Source organism: Panthera leo, chromosome D1 (assembly GCF_018350215.1).
Source record: "Panthera leo isolate Ple1 chromosome D1, P.leo_Ple1_pat1.1, whole genome shotgun sequence".
Lineage (NCBI taxonomy): Eukaryota > Metazoa > Chordata > Mammalia > Carnivora > Felidae > Panthera > Panthera leo.
Window position 1 is genome coordinate 22,492,522 of NC_056688.1, and position 8,530 is coordinate 22,501,051.

The window sequence follows — 8,530 nt, forward strand, 5'->3', positions numbered from 1 at the left end:
CAATTTTATTTTTATACATACTAAGAGATTAGAGCTTAAGAAAGTTTCCCAAGAAATGACATTCCCAGTGGACAAAATGGTAAGTGCTTTAAAGAAGATATAAAGTGTTTTTTTAAAACATCTATTGATTTTACTTTTTTCCTTCTTTTTTTTTTTTAAGTTTATTTATTCCGTGGGGGAAGGGGAAGAGAGAGGGGGGAGAGAATCTCAAGCAGGCTCTGCACTGTCAGCGCAGAGGCTGACTCAGGGCTCAAACTCATGAACTGCAAGATCATGACCTGAGCCAAAATCAAGAGTCAGACATTAACCGACTGAACTACCCAGATGCCCCAAGATATAAAGGGTTTTAAAAAAAAGCTTTACGGCTGCTATGCAGGGGTTTTTGCCTAAAAGCTCACCTAAGAACAGGTTTCCTCAAGCTCAGCACTGTTGATGTCCTAGGTGACTGCTGTTGGAGGCTGTCCTGTGGGGTGCAGGATGTTTAGCAGCATCCCTGGCCACTAGATGCCAGTAGCATCCCCCCAGTTGTTACAACCAAAACTGTTTCTGGACTTCATCAAATGACCTCTGGAGGGGAAAAATCACAAACTCACCTTAGCTGAGAACCACTACCTTAGACATAGGTCTTTAAGGGGTTAGTGGATGTTCTGCCAGGCTGGGGCTGCATTTCCTATGGAGAAAACTAGGAGAGTCAAAGCTTGGGTATATAAAAAGGCATACGTGTGCCTTTTAAGTAAGAAACACTGGCGCTGGGTCATAGGTTCAAAGTGTGGGTTACTGGAAATACAGGGTACATCATACTCCTGGAATCACACTAATACCATTACTTTAGTTCCTGAACTGAACTTCTTTTAGTCCCTAATTTCCCTGATATAGCTAAAGAATCTTAGAATATATACTGCATTTGAAGGTCATCTAGTCTAACCTCCCACCTGATTCAGAAGCCAATATCCCTCCTAGGTGATGTTAGTTAGACACCTCTAGTGATGAGAAACCTGACCTTGCAAGGCTGTGCTTCCTTAGCATTTTTTTTAATGGCTTTCAAGGCTAGAAATGGCTTGTTATTGTTTGAAATTCAGTGTTAGCATGGTTTGTATTGTGCTCTAGTCCTATTTGATTTCCCTTAGAATGATCTTTCTTGAAGAAGCCAGTTTTCCATGGCATTCTGGAAATGAGCTGCTGAATCTTTATTGAAAACCTACGTCAATCACAGCCTAGCAAAATAGAGATGAGCTCATAGCTACGAACATTTTAAGGCTGCTTGGTTTTTCCATCACTGGTGGCTCTCAAACACCAACATTCAATTCCAGCCCATATTCATCTCCGTCCTCAATCTCCAGGGTTGATTAAACTCCCTGATTTGTTTCCTCAGGGGAAGTGGAATATTCCCCAAGATTCAAAATCTATTCATAGCCATCTCGTCAGTAGGTAATTACTCTCTACCACAAAGCACAAGCACCCAGAACAAGATCACATTATTTTCAAAAAGAATAAGCAGTACTATAAAAATTGACAATAAATCAACCCCAAGAATCATGACAAATTCCAGAATAGTCACCTCTGTTACCTGATGAAAAATGACAAAATACATGAACTAGTTGGCAAATAAGGAATTCAGATCCCTTGAGATCTTGGAAATTCCCTTGAGTGTAAATATGATGAGATTTTTTTTTTCTATACAGAAAATATTTGGCTATTTCAGGAAAGGAGAGCCACAGATTTTAATAGGAAATGGAAAATGAGGCCCCCAGTGTGGGGGAAGCTTTAGATCTACACTGGTCAAAAAAGAAAGGTCATTAATCTTCCCCTCTCTGTAGCTACCAAGTGATTTATCAGCGCGGATCAGCATGTGCCTGGGTGAATAGGGACAGAATAGGCTTATTGTTGTCTCTTACTCTCAATAGGAAATAGAGCCTCAACTGCAGTGTCATGAGGGGAGGCCACTCATGAGGTAGTTCACTTCCATGAGCTCACTTTTAGATTAATTCTTGGTTCTTCATGAGACCACCAGGCCAAGTAGACACATCATTTATATAAACCCCAGAGGACTGACTGCCCCTTCCCTCAATGTCAGCTACTCTCTATTTTATGCCACCCCAGGATGCCCTGGTTTTCAGAAATGTGATGATTCAGAAACGAACTTGAGGAAACGAAAATGACGATTAACACTGTCATTTCACTGCACTAGTCTGGCCATAGAAAAGTCACTTCACCAGCAACCCTCCAGAACCCCACATGATCTGCAAATGCCCCGGGGCCACAGCTGTCCTCCTTAAGACAGGACTCTGAGTCATAACGGCATTTTCCACCCTGTAGAAATGAGCAAAGAACCTCCAAAGTCTTCACAAAGTCATTGTCGCAAGGATTTCAACAAAGCATTCTCTTCCAGTTGTCACATCCTACAAGGTGAGAGCTTCCCAACATTGAACATCAAGCCCCAAAGAAGAGGTGTGGTTGGTGAGGAGCAAGATGGCTTCCCCCCCAAATAAACAGACCAAATGATAGCCTGCAAAGTTCTTGACGTGGCTTGGCATTGTAACTGGGTTTGGGAGAGCTATGAGAGGAAAAATCCGGTGTTGGATATTGACCAAATCCCTGGAACACGTGAAAAGAAGTCCATGAGGCAAATACTGACTTAGAAACACACAGAGCAATTAGATATAGAACGAATATAAATACAGAAGCTTTGAGAGACTTGGCAATCTATAATCATTCGGAATCTGCTGATTTTGTAGGTTTGCATATTCAAAACAAATCCAGATTCTTTCCAGAATTTGTTCATTGGGTCCAATGGACATGAACGAAATGAAAAAATGTATAAATCAAAGGAAAAGATTACCCCATGGATCTGATAATGACAATTCTTAAATCTTTTTGTAAACCTCGTTTAGAACAGAAAAATATTTGACCCACACTGAATAATCCAGCTCTCTTGGGGCATCTGGGAGGCTCAGTTGGCTAAGCATCTGACTTCCACTCAGGTCATGACCTCATGGTTAGTGAGTTCTAGTTCCACATCGGGGATCTCTGCTGTTAGCACAGAGCCCACCTTGGATCTTCTGTCTCCCTCTCTCTCTGCTCCCCCCCTTAAAAATAAACATTTTTAAAAGGATTTGAATAATCCAGCTCTCTATACTTGAAAGATCTAGGAAAAATTCTGAGTTTAGTGTGCCATATAGCTGTATGATTATGGCTGATCTGATTATCTATACCATATTGCAAGAGAAGAAAACTAGGGGCACTTGGGTGGCTCAGTAGGTGAAGCGTCTGAATTAGGCTCAGGTCATGATCTCACAGTTCGTGAGCTCAAGCCCTGCATGGGGCTCTATGCTGGCAGTGTGAAGCCTGCTTGGGATTCTCTCTCTCTCTCTCTCTCTCTCTCTCTCTCTCTCTGCCTCTCCCTCTGCTCCTTCCCCACTTGTACATGTGCTTTCTCTCCCTCTCTCTCAAAATAAATAAATAAGCTTAAAAAAAAAGAGAGAAAGAAGAAAACTAAAGGGAAAGGAGGAGAAGGGTAAGGATGTGTGGTGTTGGCAAACTGGAAAGAGCTCCATAAAGCCAGGACTCAGCAGTTTTGGATTTCAGCATCAACTCAACCATTAACCAGCTCTGTGACTTAGGGAGAATTACTTGGGTTTTCTGAGCCTCAGTTTCCTCATCCACAGTATGAAGGGCTTCAAATAAGATCTTTTCCTTCTCTTAAACTTTATCAATAAACTCTCTGTTTTCTTTCTGAAACCAGTCACGACATTTTGTTTAAATAGACCCCAAGCTCACTGAGGGACCTTGGAGTGTCTTTTGACATCTTTGCCTTTGTGTCTCCATTTGTAGACCCCCAAGTATTGTGTGGAGGTGTTGCGAGAAAACAAGATGACACAAGCTTATTTATACAAAACCCTAGGGAGAGAGCAAAGTCGTTTAAATCTACCAATTAACTCCAAATTTCATTTTATTCAGGGATTTCCTCTAACCAAGCTCCAGTTGCTACTCAGTCATAAGAATGATTTATACCCAATGGATGTTCTTTAATATCCCCTTCTAGGATTTCCAGATTTACCAAAAATATGGGACACCGGGCTGCATTTGAATTTCAGATAAATAATGAATATTTTTTTAAATAAATGTCGCAAATGTTGCATGGAATACACTTGTGCTAAAAATTTATTCATTGTTTGCAATGAATGTCAAGTTTAACTGGACACTCCATGCCTCCATATGTTATCTAGCAACTCTTCATCTACCTTTACTTTGGTGGCGATAGATGAATCTTAAATGATGTGCATGTGTGTGTGTGATAATTAATTGAGTTGCATACTTTTGTATAGCCCCTCTCGATTAAAAAAAAGTTAATGTTTCTAAATGATGTTTTAATTGTTCTTGAATAATAAGTCTGGGCTATACATCGTTATCTCTCTCTCTCTTTCTTTCCCCTTTCCAGACTTATGGAATATCTTTTGTTGGGGATATTTTTATGGAATGTTTTTCATGAGCGTCTCAGAGTGCCTTGTTTGGACATTTGCAAGAGACTGACTGGACCACTCTATGGGGAGAGATGAGTATAAGAGTAAGAAGGAGAATAGGAGAAAGGGAAGGTATGATCAGGAGGAAATTTTAAAAGCATTTAGCATCAACCAATTTGACATCAACCTCTCCTTCATATTTGCTATTTCTTTATCCTTTTTTAAATTTATTTATTTATTTTGAGAGAGAGAGAAAGTGTGTGTGTGCATGTGCATGCACACAAGCAGAGGAGGAGCAAGAGAGAGAATCCCAAGCAGGCACCGCACTGTCAGCACAGAGCCAGACAGGGAGCTCAAACCCACAAACCGTGAGATCATGACCTGAGCCAAAATCAAGAGCCTGACATCCAACTGACCGAGCCACCCAGGCACCCCACCATTTCTTTATCTGATCATAGTAGGCCATGGGGCCTGATAAACCATAAACTAAAAATTGATCGGTCCCTACACAAAAACTTACATGTGGATGTTCATAGTGACTATGTTGATAAGGGCCAAGACAATGGGAACAACCCGAACATCCATCTACAGATGAACAGACAAATAGATTGTGGTATATCCGTGCAATGGAATATTATTCAGCCATAAAAAGGAACAAAGCACTGACACAGGATACACCATGGAGGAACCTTGGAAACATGATGCAAGTGAAGGAAACCAGACACCGAAAGCCATCAATCGCATGATTTCATTTATATCAAATGTCCAGAATAGGTAAATCCATAGAGAAAGGAAGTAACCGAGAGGATTCCAGGGGCTGTATGGAGGGGGTATGGTGAGCAACTGCTGAGGAGGGTGTGGTTCCTTTACTTTCATTTGGAGTGATGAAAATGTACTAAAATTAGATAATGGGATGGTTGCACAAGTCTGTGACCATACTGAAATCCACTGAATTGTACACTTTCAAAGGATGACTTTTGTTTTTTTTTCAACTAATCTTTTTTTAAATATGAAATTTATTGTCAAATTGGTTTCCATACAACACCCAGTGCTCATCAAAGGATGACTTTTATGATATGTGATTGTATCTCAATAAAGCTGTCAGTTTTTAAAAAGTCAATGCATTTAAAAATAAACAACAACAACAATAAAACCTTGCTTAGATCTCAGGTGATGCTAAAGAACCACCCAAACAGAGCCATTTCTTTTCTTTCTTTCTTTCTTCCTTTCTTTCTTTCTTTCTTTCTTTCTTTCTTTCTTTCTTTATTTCTTTCTTTCTCTCCTTCTTTTCTTTTCCTTTCCTTTCCTTTCCTTTCTTTTCTTTTCTTTTCTTTTTTGTTTTGAGAGAGAGAGGAAGAGAAAGAATCCATGCTTGGCATAGAGCCTGATGTGGGGCTCAATCCTACAACCATGGGATCACAACCTGAGCCAAAATCAAGAGTTGGACACTCAAGCCTCAACTAACTGACCCACCCAGGAGCCCCCAGAGCCATTTCTTGTTTTTTTAAAAATTTTTTAATATTTGTTTTTGAGAGAGAAAGAGCACAAGCAGGGGAGGGAAAGAGAGAGAGAGGGAGACACAGGATTGAAGTAGGCTCCAGGCTCTGAGCTGTCAGCACAGAGCCTGATGTGGGGCTCAAACCCACAAGCCGTGAGATGACCTAAGCCAGAGTCAGACGCTTAACCGACTGAGCCACCCAGGCCCTCCCAGAGCCATTTCTAAAAAGCCAACAGAGTAACAAGTCTTGTTACTAGTATTTGAGTGCCTTTCATTCAAGGAGCTTTAAGATTACTTTTTATTAAACTTGTTTTTATCATTTAATTTTCACAACATCCCCAAAAGGAGGTACCATTACCCTCTGTCTCTGGAGAAGAGGAAACGGACTCTGAGAGACAGATTGATTTGGCTGAGACAGACACAGGTAAGTAAGGTGCACGGCAGGGGTTCCACCCCAGTGCCATCTGACTCCTAAGTTCACACCCTGTCTGTCCATCACAGAAACCATGAAGGAGAGGGATTCTAGTTCACTGCTGGCTGCCCTGACATTCACTCCTTCCTCTTCAGAAGTTCTTTCTCCCTAGTGGATCTTGTTTGGTTTTGTTTTTACTACCTTCTTAACCTTCCCAACCTTATTGCATGGTTAGTTCTTGCCTTACCTGCTGCTTGGAAATTTCCTCGTCTTTAGTACAAGATGTTTGGATTCTCAGAGCCCTACAAAAGCTCCATGTGGTGTTTTGCCTGCAACCAAAACTTAATGTCAGAATTTGCCCACATGTGAGATGTTTTACACTGTGTCTCCCAGCCCCGATTCCTTTCTTGCTGCTGCTGAGACACACTTTAGTACAGAAAAACATCAAGAGATCTAGATCCTGGTGTCCAGTTTGAACACCATATAGCCCTACCCCAAGTCCCCCTGAACTGGATTATAGAGTGAGTTTAAAAAAAAAAAAAATTTAATGTTTTTATTTATTTTTGAGACAGAGCATGAGCAGGGGAGGGGCAGAGAGAGAGGGAGACACAGAAACTGAAGCAGGCTCCAGGCTCTGAGTGGTCAGCACAGAGCCCGACACGGGGCTCGAACTCACAGAGTGTGAGATCATGACCTGAGCTGAAGTTGGACGCTTAACCAACTGAGCCACCCAGGCGCCCCAAGAGTGAGTTTTTAATTGATCGGAGGCTTCTCCGTGAGGCCACTCAGAGAGCTGGGCATCTTTCCTTCTTTTCCTCAGCAAAGAGGGCTGCTTCCCCTCCCCTCTTCCACAGGACTACCTCCCACCGCTTCCAGCCCTCCACCCCTTGCTGACTTTCTCTGTGGCTGCCAGGTTGCCATGCCAATAATGTTCCCATGGTTACCGAGATGAGCTGCTGCCTTCCCATAGGCAGTGCCCTCCACCCAAAGAGAAAGGGAGACCATTCTGCCCCCAGGGCAAAAACAAGGACTAAAGGGGGCCTCAGCCCAGGGAACATTAGAGGACAGATCTTGTCGATCTCTGATGTCTCCAGGCGGGACCTTGGACCAAACCCCCCTGCCTTCACACAAGTTCTCTCTTCCCTAAACCTAGGGAGAGAGGTGCCTGGCACTTGTTCAAGTCCATTGTTTTGCCTAGTGAGGGGTCCGAATAGATACCGCATTGTGAAGATCAAGTTAATATGTAAATATACTAATACATCTGGGCTCTTTGTCTAGCTAGGAAAATGGCAAAATGCAAAACATGCTTTGCTGTCGCTACAGTTGGATGTCTTTGCCTGGAAATCTGCTTTTCTCCTTATGGTCCTCCTCCCTGGATTAACTATCTTAGGTCACACCACATTTTTAAAAAATCCAAGTTAGTTTTCTTGCAAATACAAATTCATTTTAATATAAAATTAAAAATAAAGACAAATTTTAAAAATGATTTACAGTTCCAAAATCAAAATATTTCTTCTTTTTAAAATACACATTTGCGGGGGGGAGCTGGTGCCTGGCTGGCTCGGTCAGTAGAGTGTGCAACTTTTGATCTCGGGATTGTGAGTTTGCACCCCACGTTCGGTGTAGACTACTTAAAAATAAAATCTTAAAAAAATATAATAAAATAAAAAATAAATAAAATACACATTTTTGTTGATACTGGGTTGTCTTCTGTTGATGTAGAACATCATTTCTGAAATACGATTCACTTTATCCAGATTTTGCTATGGTGAATTTTCTCTCTGTATTTATCAGTTGTCAAATAAAAAACTGGAAATTCCTCAAAATAAAACAAAACACACAGTTACCTTCAGTACCTAGAAGCTCGGCATAATTTTCTCTTTGAGAAAATTGTTCTTCCCCAATACCAGTGAGAGAAAAGAGACTCTTTTTTTTTTTTAAGTTTATTTATTTATTTTGAGAGAGAGAGTGCAAGCAGAAGAGGGGCAGAGAGAGAGAAAGAGAGAGAGACCGCCAAGCAGGCTTCCCGCTGCTAGTGCAGAGCCTGCATTGGGCCATGAACTCACGAACCGTGAGATCTTGATCTGGGCTGAAACCGAGTGGGACACTTAACCGACTGAGCCACCCAGGTGCCCCAAGAGACTCTGATCTTTGAAGATG